Raw genomic sequence first — 12,990 nt, forward strand, 5'->3', positions numbered from 1 at the left:
TCTTCTTTGCATTCTGCCTTGTGCCTGGAAATTCTTTTCCAACCCGTCTTTGGACCACGACAATCATCTGAACAATTATTTAAATACTTGAGCAAAATAACTGAATGAGCAAATCATGACTAAACACTTTGATTCCTTTTTAATAATTGTTTGAAAATTATTGAATCTTTCAGGAACTGCTGGAAAATTTGTTTTACTTTAATTCTATATTTGGGCTTATTTTATAATTACTTATTCATTAATTAATATTGTCCATATGGGAATTTTTTGAGAAAATTACTGTAAGAAACCACAGGGGTGAAACGTATGTAACATTATAATAAAAACATGTTAAATTTTTTTAAATGAATTCTTAAGATCAGAACTTTATTACTCATCAAAAATGTTATCAACAATTTAATGAAGTTTGTTTTCTTGGATAGGGTTTGTTTTTTTTAATGTTATAAAGGATATCTTTTTCCCTTTAAGTTTTTAGTAATATAGTGGTAATAAAAAGTATACTTTTTATAGCAGTTATCTATAATGAGAAGCCTTCCACAAGTTGGGAATAAATTGAATTTTTGTATATTAAATTTGGCTACTCACATGTAGAGTTGCTTTACTGTAACTATTTTAATATGCGTAACCTCATTAGCATTATAATGACAAGCTTCCAAAGGAAAAATTACAATGACAATTAAATAGAGCATCCGTGATGATACAAGTCAAAACTACATTCTATCCGTATATTTCTGATTTCCTTGCTGTTCTTCAAACTATACTCCCATATCTGATTTTACAAGATTATGTCTTTAATTGAAGCATTATTAGTCACCTCCTTCAGACCTATACCTAACTTTGAATACACTATACATGAGACCATAACGTGTGCATCCAGGTGACCTTTAAGTGTTCATGAACCAGTGTACATGAGAATATATATATTTTTGTTGACTAGTTAGGTCAGAGTTTGTGAAGTGTTTTCTTAACTAAAAATCCATTAGATAGCCATCAAAATGCCTGGAAAGACCCTTAAAATACATTTATCTACTCTCTTCTTTATTTGCTAAATACACATTTTCTTCCTTTTGTTTCTGAAACAGTACTTCCTCCTTGTTTTCTTTCACCTCTTTGATCATGCTTTCTGTCTTCCATGATGTTTCCTTCTTTGCCTGCTGCTTTAATGTCAGTCTACAGATGTTTGCCAGAGTTCTGTCTTATCCTATTTTCTTCTCAGGTATCATAACTTTATTCTCATTTTTATACCACTTAATCTAACTTTTTATAATCCCCCCTTTCTTATGAGGATTGGGTCTATGTTCCTAGTCTTCTACTGAGATCTGCTCCTGAAATACCTGCTGATAATGCAAACTGTTCTCAGAGAGAGTCAGTTATTGTCTTTTACCTGGATTATTTTAACAGCCTCCTAATTCTGTTACTGACCTCTCCATCTGATAATTCCAGGTATCTTCCTAAGGCATAGGTCTGCTCATTTCACCCTCCTATTAAATCACTTTTCTGGCTCTCCATTTCAAATATAGTAAAGTCCAAATTCCTTAGCACAGCCATCAGAATGTTTCACAGTCTGGCCACTGTCTATCTTTCTAGCATCTTTTCCTGACAATTTCATATGGAGGACTGCTGCCTATTCCCAGAATATGGCATATACCTCTGTGTATTTCTTCCTTTACTTTGATTTGGACTGCTGCCTTGAATGCCTTACCCACTTTTTCCTCCTGACACCCTTTTCCTTATTCTTAATTTCTTACATAAATTGACCATACTACATGTAAACTTTTGAAGCTGGATCTTTTGACTTAATATTTTAAGATATATCCATGTCAAAACATGTAGATTTTGTTTATTACTTTTAGTTGTTGATAATATTCTGTTATATGAATAATTCACTGTTTTTCATTCTTTTAGTGAGGACAAATAGGTTGTGTTTATTTTTTTCCACTGCATAAAAATGCTACAGAGAACAATCTTGCCATGGTATCTTTGAACATATGTGCACAATTCATTAAGTAATTAATGAATTAGTTTCAAATGGCTAATCTGGGGACCTGTGGAGTAATGAGAGGATGGTGAAACGTAGACACCTGTCATCATTTTCCAAATTTTCTTTACTTGAAATGTCCTTGTATAAAGTATGATAGCATCAAAATTCCCATGTTATGCTTGGTTTGGCATGTAGTTATATGATGCAAATAAATGTGAGGAATGGAAAGTTTGAAAAAAATCTATTAATCTAAGTTTTTCTGTGCCATTGCAAAGTGTAATACCATTTTACCTAATAAGGCTCTCTCATTAACATTCCTTAAATGCAAGTGCAAATACAAAATTTTGAAAGTTAATCTATATTGCATTGCTTTCTTTGTCTTAAATTTTGGAAACAGATTAGTGCTTGAGGAGTCATTTATTCCTAATAAACCTATTGTGTTTTATACTGAATTCTTACTGTATACTTGCTTGCTAATTGCATTAGGTCATACTGTTTCAAATGCCACAAAACACAAAAGAGTAAGCAACTGCATCTATACTTAAAATATTGTCCCATTTACCCTTCTATTTATATTTTTGTAGCCTTAAAAATGTTTCTTGAAGTATTTTAATAATTGAAATACTTCCATATAAATTGAAGCACTATTGTATATTACAGTGGTCCTTTCATTTTACTTTGTGTAAGAATTGCCTGAGGAGTGTGGTAAAGTATGTACTTTTGGTTTCTACTATGGAAGATTCTGTCTCAGGTGTATATTTTGAATATTAACTTCATGTCCTTACCACACACAACTACCACCACCTCATTTTGCTCTGGAACCTGACTTCTTCAGAAACATCAGTTGAGACAAAAGATGGGGCGCTGGTGGTCATGGGGATGACTGTGGTGATGGTGGCAGTGATGTCGGAGGTGGTGGTTGTGGTGGTGGTGATGGGATGGAGCTGGCATAATTCAGGCCTTTGGAATCATGTTGTCTTGAATTTGAATCCCAGCTCTAATACTTACTATCTTTAATATCTTGGTCAGATTTGTTAACCTCTCTAATCCTCAGGTTCCTCATGTATAAAACGATGATAATGATTTCCCTAATTCATAAGGTTTAGCACAATACCTGGCCTGTAGTAAATACATAATAAATGCCAACTATTATATATGCCTGAAGTGGCTTTGTTTCTTTTCTGATTTTGTAAACAACATTTTGTGGGTGGATTTTCTATGGAAGAACAGAAATATATTTAAAACTCTAGATCCTTGAGTTTCATAAATCAAAGCCAAAGATTATTCAGGTATCCCATTTTCCTCATTTCTGTAAATATTACTTAGTGATACTTTAACATCAGAAAACTTAAAAGGCACTTCTGAAGGAAGTATTATCCAAGTATCTATTCTTTGCCCTGAATGCAAATCAATAAAAGGGTTTCATGTTAACAGTGCATGTTCTGGAGACTAAATTTCACTTTTTTTTTTTTTTTTTTTTTTTTGCCACTCTATGAATATCGCATTCTCTCAAAGGAGATACTGAAGTAAAAACTAGGAAGCTTCTCATCAGAAACACACTCATGCATACTCTTGAGAACTCCGGAGTACCTCACAGGGGGAATACTGTATGTTTTCACTTCTATGTGGAGTCTAAAAAATAAAACAAATGAAAAAATATAATAAAACATAAACAGACTCACAGATTCAGAGAACAGACTGTTGGTTGTCAGAGGGAAGAGGAAAAGGGGCAAAATGGGTAAGGGGGATTAAGTGGTACAACCACTATGCATAAAATAGATAAGATACAAGGATCTTATCCTTGTACAACACAGGGAATATATTATGTAATAGCTTTAAATAAAAAATGACCATGTGAAGAGTTAGTAAACTATTATAGGTTCACTTTCCCGAAGATTTGCACATTAGTTCTTCTAGTATTTTAAAATCTAAATTCCATTCCACTAAAAACAAAGTAGCAATTCACAATTTGAAAGTTACAACATTTTTGAACTTATAAAAATATTTTACTTGTAACTTCATCAGGGATTCTTAGTCAGTGATCTATGAATTTTTAAAAGTCCATGAAATTAAATGTGAAATATTATATGTTTGAATTTGTATTTAGCTTTCATCAGGCTTTAAAACACAAACCTCTGAGCTCAAAATTGTTAAATGGCATTAATCAGTAAAAGTATGTTCCCCAGAGTAGATATTTTGTAAAATTAAAATGAAGAAAATCCATCATGTACAATATTATTATTTTGTCAGTTTGTTCTTATTATTGCTTGCCTATAAGTCGATTTTCATTCACTTTCAATGTTGTGATAATTTAAAATCTGTTTTTTCTATTATTCTTCATTATTTAATTTACTTTCTCCTATGATATATTGACTTCTCAGTTTATATTTAGAACTTGGAATGTGGGATAGCTATTTCTTTATTCTTGGAGAATTATTTCCTTCATTTTTTTTTTTTTTTTTGACAAGAAAGTAGGATTTATCGGTGGGCGTGAGTAAGGAGGGGACAGCGCCAAGGCTCTCATGAGTGCAGGGCCCGCCATGTTTCCAGGGGCCACGACTAGGGATGTGTTTGACCCCACAGCCATCTGGGATGAGCCGCTTTCCTGCCACCATGTTTTCAAATTCATAGGCATTAAACTTAGTAAATCCGCACTTCTTGGAGATGTGGATCTTCTGGTGACCAGGGAACTTGAACTTGGCCCTGCAGAGGGCCTCAATCACATGCTCCTTGTTCTGCAGCCTGGTGCGGATGGACATTATGACTTGGCCAATGTGGACCCTGGCCACTTTGCTCTGGGGCTTTCTAAAGGCACCACACATGCTTGTCTGGAGCCTAGATTAGGGACAGCATGCCAGCCATTAAAGTCCACTGGAAAGGGCTGTCTCCAAGGTCCCTTAGGGCAACCCATACAGGCAACAGACTGCATACACTACCGAGGAGACTGCTGTTTGCAGCCATTGCGCACCGGGCCCCCATGGGGAAAAGAGCACAGTCGGCTTAATTGGCTGCAAATCCATCATTTTTAAAATGGTTACTTCCTAGTAAAACTAGGCTGTGGAAGTCTGGAAACCAAGTGTTAAGACCTACTTGCTAAGGAATGCTCAACAGTTAGAGAAGTCCTTAGAGCAAGACTGTGGAGAACACTGCTCTTCAAAGCGTGATGTGAGGATCCACACTGGTAGGTGAACTCTTTGCTACAAGTCCATGACTAGATGGGGACGAAATTGAGAGCAATTATTTAGAAACTTTAATAGCAATTTGACATTACTTTGAAATCCAAGGGCATGATTATTTTTCTGTTAATTCACTTTACTGTTATTTTGTAAGAATTCTGGTCTGCAGCATGAACTGTAAATATTAAAACATGGCTCTTCAACCACAGAAAATTTGAGAAACAGTGGTATAGACTTCTTGGCTCAAGCTCACAGCTTCATTTGTCCTGTTACAGTAATTAACAGAATACTAGAAGAGAAATCATACTTTTCTTCCAGAATTTTAAGTTTTCAACTTTATGAAACTGGGAATGATGTTTTATATTTTCCCACATATAAGAGGTATTTTGAATTAGTGCAGCGCTTTGCTGGGCAAATTTAGGATACTGCTAAAATACAAGTATTTTGATGGGGAAAAGATTTATTCTCTTTTCTTATTACATATATGTATATAAGCATTAATCGCTATGAAGCATTTTATGAGAAGTAGAGAGACTTGTAACATGGAAGAGGTAGTTGGTGCTCTGAGAATGAATAGGAACATGAGAGAAGGAAAGGAGAGCTGAGAGTTCAGTCTTAGCTTGCAAGTCTTATCAAGTCCATTAGAATATAGATGGGGGAAATTAGAAGGTCAGCTGGGAAACTTAGGAATTTAATAGAATTATTAAAGCATTATTTAAATAATATTTATTAATTATAACTAAGGTATTAATTAAATATCATTACGTTAATATGTATTAATGGAATGCTGAGAAGTAATTTCTAACATGATGAGATAGTGATCAAAATAATCAATTTAGGTCCCTGGGTGAGAATGTAGTAGAAATTACAAGAAGCACTATGGCCAATCAAGATAGAGAATATACAAAGATCACAGAAAAATGGAGTTGAGAATGCTTCAGGAGAAATAATAATTTCCTGAGAAGGAGTAGACTTAACCAGCACATCTGGAAGTAGAGGCTACTATTTTCATGATTATAGTAGTGCTTTAGTTGTTATAGAAATGAAGAAGAATTGCTACACATTCTTTCACACTTCCTTCAATTTGTAGGCGGCATCTATATACTCTTTCAAATTTAAGTGGGCTTCCAAATTGTTTACGGCCAACAGAATATAGCAGAAACAACAGTGCATGAGTTCAGAGGTCAAGTCCTCAAAGGTGATGCAGCTTTTACTTTATTCTCTGGAATATTTGTGTTTGGAGTCCAGAGATTCCATATAAGAAGTCTGACTACCTTGAAGTCAACATTCTGGGAGGAAGCAAAGCCACATGGAGGGGTCACATATAGGAGCTCCAGTCAGCAGTCCTAGTCTGTGAGTTATTTCCTCCCAGGCACCAGATATGTGAGTGAAGGAGGCTTTGGCTGATTCCAGCCCCCAGCTGACAAATGAGCCCCAGTTTCAAATTTTCCTACTTGAGATATAATAGGGACAAATCACCTCCTGCCTGTGCTTTGGATCCATAGAACCCAGGGCTTTAATAAATGTTTTTAAGTCATTAAGTTTTGGGTTAATTTGTTATGTAGTATTAGAAACTGGAACAGATGTTAATTTACATTGTGTCTAATTTTTGAGCTAAAGTTATAGGAAGTTTTAGAGACACTACTTGTTTTATATATATATATATATATATATATATATATACATATGTGTGCATGTGTGTGTGTATATAAAACATATATATATAATTTAAAACTATCAGGTAATGGGTACTATGGAATAAATTTGTATGGTTGTTTAGAGAGCATTTTAGAGTTCTTTTACGTGAGCACTTAAGGCCTTAGAGTTTGGTTTTATTTATGTGTTTTTAGTTTAAGATTCATTCACCGCTCATATTTATCTTGAGAACTATCTTAGATGGATAAGACTGTCTTAGAATGACAAGAAACCCATACCTTCTATTTCAAATCCTTAAAATTTTCCTGCTTCAAGTCCTGCACATCTTGAATCTTCTTCTCTGTACTTTTTAATAGACTTTATTTTTTGCAGCACTTTTAGGGTCACAGCAAAATTTGAGCAGAAAGTTTAGGTATTTTCCATAGAGTTCTTGCCCCAACACATGCACAGCCTCCCCTATTATCAATATCCGCCCAGCAGAGTGGTACATTTTTTGTAAATGATGTACTTACATTGACATCACTATCACCCAGAGTCCATAATCTATAATAGAGTTTACTCTTGGTGTTGTACACCTATATGGGTTTGGACAAATTTATAATCACATGTACCCATCATTATAGTATTATACAGAGTAGTTTCACTGTCCTAAAAATCCTCTGTGCTCTGCCTATTCATCTTTCCCTCTCCTAACTCCTGTCAAACACTGATCTTTTTACTGTCTCTAGAATTTTGCCTTTTCCAGAATGTCAAATAGTTGGAATCCTACAGTATGTAGCCTTATCAGATTCCCTCTACTTTTATTTTTTGCAACTTCTCATTCATAGTTCTCAACCTAAATATGAAGTCCTTTCCTCAAAAAAGTCTTCCTAAATCCACAATCTATATCATACTCTATGTTAATTTTTCATATTGCAGTTTTAATTCTTCCTTTGCAGTACTTATCATAGTTTATGTGATTAGCATCTATCCCCATTAAAATGTGAAATATTTCATCACTGGTATCATTCTTGTAGCTGGCATAGGGCCCAGCATATTTAGGTACTCAGCAAATATTTGTAGAATTTTTGAAATAAATTAATGAAACCTAGTTTTCCTATACCAAAATACATTAAGCATATGAACATAAACTGACAAAGCTGATTCCACAAGCTATAACATAAATTCAAATTCCGATTTCATTGGTTTACCACACCTTATACTTGCATAGGTGCTCCAACAATACATCATTTTGTCTTATATTTTTAATCTAGTATAGTTTATTGTATTTTATTTTGAAACTACCTAAAAATTGTTATGTACAAGATTTGATTTTTCTATGTCAAATAATGTACTTGTTTATGGGGCATATTTTGGAATCTCCTTCAAATGTTTTAATAGCCACCTTTCACTTATCTCCTGCTGAAATATGTTTGCTGACAGTTACTAAAATTAGAAGTATATAGTTATTGGATTTCATAGCTGGGAGAGATGAGTGCAGATAGTCCAAACATTCATTTTACAGAGGAATCATCTCAGAATCCATGACTTGTCTAGGGTTACAGAGCTACTCAGAGCCGAAACCTCCTTGAATTCAAGCTTTCTTAGTTCAGTACTCTGGGCCACTGCTTCCACAACTCTTTGTTGGTATATCAGACCTAGAAAAAGTAGTGGCGGATTGGGAAAAGTAATGTCTGCAGCGTAGCCTAGAATTGAGAGCTTCGGTTTTTTCCTTTCTTATTCACGGTCTTTTTTTCCCCGTTAATATAACTTCTTTTCACTAAAAGTACATATTGTGAATAGCATTCCTCTTTTAGGTATTAAAATTGCAAGAAGTACGGAGAACTTAGACTTTACCCCTTTTATCTTTATTTTAAAGGACATTTGATAGCAGATACCCTGTCTTCTAATTCAGTGTTCCCAAATTTATTGAAATTCTGACATTTTCTTTTCCTGGCATAGAAAATCTCAGCCTCAGACAGTAGAAGGTATTATTTCGATATAATTCACTCTAGAGAATGAAATGATGGGTAAGGACTGTGGAAGACACACCGTGTCACAGTGGCCTTAGTACCACTAATCCACTAATCCTAACAACAGTCATGCCACTCAGGAACTGGGATCCTCATTTTATTGATGAGGAAACTGGCTCAGAAGGGTTAAATAACTTGCCCAAATTTGCTGCTCATAAGCAGCAAAGCCAGGTATATCTAGTCTAAAGCCTACATTTGTGTTTGTTTTGTTTTGCTTTCACTACACTAAGCTCCCTATATTATTATTAATTGTTTTCCTAAACTGTCAAGAATGACAGTTTAACCAAGGAATCATTGCTGTATTTATGCTAGTTATGAATAGATTACATCTAGGATTTTTTTCATCATTTTAACAATAGATTGGGATTTAAGTCATTTTTGGCTTCATAGAAATAATTCATGAAATCAGTTTCAGAAAATAACCTTTCCATTCAAATGTATATTTTGTTATTTTAAGTAGCTTGGCCAAGTGTGCTTTGTGGTTTTTACCTGGAATGTGAATCCCTAATCCAAACAAATCTCACTTGTCAGAATATAGCTAATGAATTAATAACTACATTGGTTAATCTATGAAATAGTTGTAATTCAAAAAATTATCATCCTAACCTCTTCCATTTACTAACTTCGTGATTTAGGGCAATTTATTTAACCTTTTTGAACCTCCATTTCCTCGCCTATAATATTGGGATGATGGCAGTAAACCCCTTATAAGGTTTTTCTGGGGATCACTTGAGAAAATGGATATAAAATACTTGGCACCATGCCTGAGCCAGAAAGTGCTCAGTAAATCTTTTAAGCAGATCTTACTTGTCCTGTCTGTGGATTGAACAATTATAGTGATATGCCCTTATCTGGGAATGTTGCCATTTTTTAGTAGATGTATTTCATGAAAGAATATGAATAAAGGACACCCTTTTTCATCCATGCTGGGAGGTGTTTAAGAAGTCCCTAATACCGTGTGTCACGTTCCTCTTTGGTTCCAATAGGATTGTTGCAGGCAGTATTCTAGTTCTGGTGATTGTATGTGATGAAGTACATAAAAGCTCTTGCCAAGGTGGGTGAGGAGGTGGAATTTTAGTAGGTTAATTGCTGAATAGCTACTAGGAAAAATCTAATTTAACAGATCCATCAATATAATATGAAGCCTCATCTATAAATGCCCTGCTCCCTTAGGAGGATCATGTCCAAATTACTGGTCACAGGCTGAAAGAAACCATATTACGATGAATTGTTGTTGGGATATGATAGATGTGTTCTATCTCAAGTTAACAGAACATGCACTAGTGTGCCATAGCTTTACTCTTCCAATTCTTTTAAATGTGTGTCCACTAGGTCAGTTAAGCCTGGGCAACATTTCCCCCCTGTTTACTATTTATCATGTAATACGAAGGGGGTCATATCCAGTACTGCAGGTAAACTGCTCAGAAGCCAAAAATAATCATTATTATATCACTGAACTGGCTTTGATACTTATAGGATATTTGCAGTGGGCCAAAACACTTTTCTTTTTCTCTCCTTATTGTGTAAATAAAGCTTTAGCTGAACTAGCTACCTCAAAAGTAGAAAGGTAATGCATTCCGAGGCTTCCCAACAAGCTTCATGAGCTGACATGAAATCTGAGAGTATATAAGAACACAGTGCCATGTGAGAGACATCCTAAAAAGATAAGTTTACTTCTTTTTATGAAGTAGATCCCTCTTCAGTTCTGTAGAGATCTAAAGTCAACTTTTATAAATGAAGTAAGAAGACCCTTGGATTAAACTATAATTCTGTCTTCAAATGGTTTGTAGTAGTTAGTCCAGAGCCTGCATATGTTCTATCCAAACTAAATAACAATTAAAATGTCACTCAAATACTGAAGTTATTTTGTTGTTTGTTATACGTATATAAATGGTTAATGAATATATTTTTTGATGAGAGTTCTCTAACAGGTCCCCTTCAGTTCCATATAAGTAGGGATGTGGAACCACCTTGGTTCCTAGCTGTGATTCCCAAACATTTTGGTCACCAAACACTTTACAGTCTTAAAAGCTATTGAGGACTTCAGAGAACTTTTCTTTATATGGGTTATATCAATATTTAATGCAGAAATTAAAACAGATAATTTCTTTCAGTATTTATTAATTCATTGTTTTTCTGCTGGGTTATTCCTCCCCCAAGGTACATAGAATGCCTAGTCAAATGAGTAGGGGAAGAGTGTGTGGATAATAGGGACAGAAAACTCTAGGATTTATATTTTTTAAATGTTATTTCTGAAGCATATGTATTTATTTGAGAATGTTTGTGTATATTTCCTTAATACACCCACTGGCTACAACAGTCTCTGCTATTTTAAAGTTTAAATCTAGTAAGTACATATTTACATACATATGTATGTGTATGCAATAATAACTGGTCTAGTGATTTTTTAAAGAAAATTTAATTTCTTAGAAAAAGCAATTCTCTACACAGTCTACTGGTCAAGTACTCCTTGCAATACAAAGTGTCCCATTAATGTCCATATTTTCTTAGTTAAGCCTGGTACTCTGTCCCAGTAGCATCTTTCTCCTCATCCAGGAAATACAAGTACTGCTGAGATGCCCTTTACTATTTCATATTCTATGAAAAGGCTAGACGTTCTTCCAGTACAACAGCTGGTACTACTCTATGACTTACTCTGCCATGAAAGAGGTTCAGGGGTCTATTCCCTGGTACTTGTCCTTCCACCTATGCTCCATTTCCCTGCAGTTTACCAGGCCATGCTGTTTTTCACTAGCATATGACATTAATATTTTCTGTATATTGGCACAAGCATGGATGATTCTGCTTGATCTTGCTTCTCTCAGTAATTTTCAATTCAACTTAATATATTTGGAGATAGTGTTGTAAAGTTATTAATGAGTCATATACTTGAAGACAAAGGGTGAAATTTATTGTACCTTAAAAACAAAATTCCAAATTTAAATATTGCAGGCATATAACATATTTAGTGTTGACCCAACCATCAAAGCACATTATAGCAGATATCTTCTGTTATTATTTCAAAATATTGGCATTATAATTATTGGAAACCTTATCTATAAAATGTGATAAAATCTGGACATTTTTAGAATAATCCATCATCATGAAATTATCCATCTTAGAAAGAAAAAAAAATAAACAGATCATGTATGTTCTTCCTGTAGAATCTCATTTTGTGCAAGTCACATCTTTTGAAGAAGCAGTTTTGACCACATTTCTCCCACAATATGGAGCAGTTTACATGGTGCCTCCTTGCTTTGCTATGCAAACACAAACCGGAAAGTAATAGATGTTCATAGGCATGTTCATAGTTGGGTTTTTATTTTAGTTAGTTTGCTTTTGAATTTGTTCCTTTAAATAACAATACCCTTACAAGTGACCTAGTTGACAAATTTTAGGTACAATTCAGCTTTCATGGAATACCATGAAAATAAGTGACTGTAAACTGGATTAGCTGAAGTTCACATCAAAAATGTGGTGAAGCTGAAATCTGCAGGTAAACCACTGTAGTGATCTATTAGTCAGGGATTAGGTAGGTTGACTCTTGAGCAACCACAAAATAAGATGAAGCAGAAAGGAGTTTACCACCTGAGACCAGAATCTGCCGGCCCACCTCAAGGTTGGTCTAGGGTAACACTACAAATGGAAGCCTAGACTCCTTATGTCCAAATATCTTAAAGTTATACATCAAGCTAATAAACTTTTAAATTCAATATGTTCTATCATCCTGTCTTAAAAGATATACCTTTATAACTCAAAATTAAGAAAAGTATGTATAAAGCTATAGCTTTCATATTTTGGAATTGGCAATATCAAAGATGATTGAATTTAATTACTGTGCCTACCTGAGTGAACTGATGATTGGCCAGCAGAGTTTTCATGAGTAATAAAATAAAGACATACATAATTCAAAATCATCACACCTTTATTCCATTAAATTTACTTTTCTTGTTTTCATTTCAGTAAAATCACTAATTGTGTTGTCATAATCAAGATCTTTCAAATAATTTTGTTCTCTTGACAGTAATGATTTAAATTAGGATTATAAAGTACATGGTAATTGCATTAAAAAGCATATGAAATATGGCTATATATTCAGAATTTTAAAATAAGTATAAAATGATTAAAATTGTTTTTCTTGTGTATTTTCAAATGTTTTCTTCTA

General features: G+C 34.2%; 1 non-coding gene across 1 annotated transcript; it reads right to left on the bottom strand.

The window, feature by feature from the left end:
• Positions 1–4,860: 4,860 nt before the first annotated feature.
• LOC133092806 (small nucleolar RNA SNORA70) lies at positions 4,861–4,995 on the bottom strand. The gene has a single exon (XR_009701162.1). It is a non-coding gene; the product is annotated as a small nucleolar RNA SNORA70 (small nucleolar RNA).
• Positions 4,996–12,990: the final 7,995 nt, after the last annotated feature.

Source organism: Eubalaena glacialis, chromosome 5, assembly GCF_028564815.1.
Source record: "Eubalaena glacialis isolate mEubGla1 chromosome 5, mEubGla1.1.hap2.+ XY, whole genome shotgun sequence".
Classification (NCBI taxonomy): Eukaryota; Metazoa; Chordata; class Mammalia; order Artiodactyla; family Balaenidae; genus Eubalaena; species Eubalaena glacialis.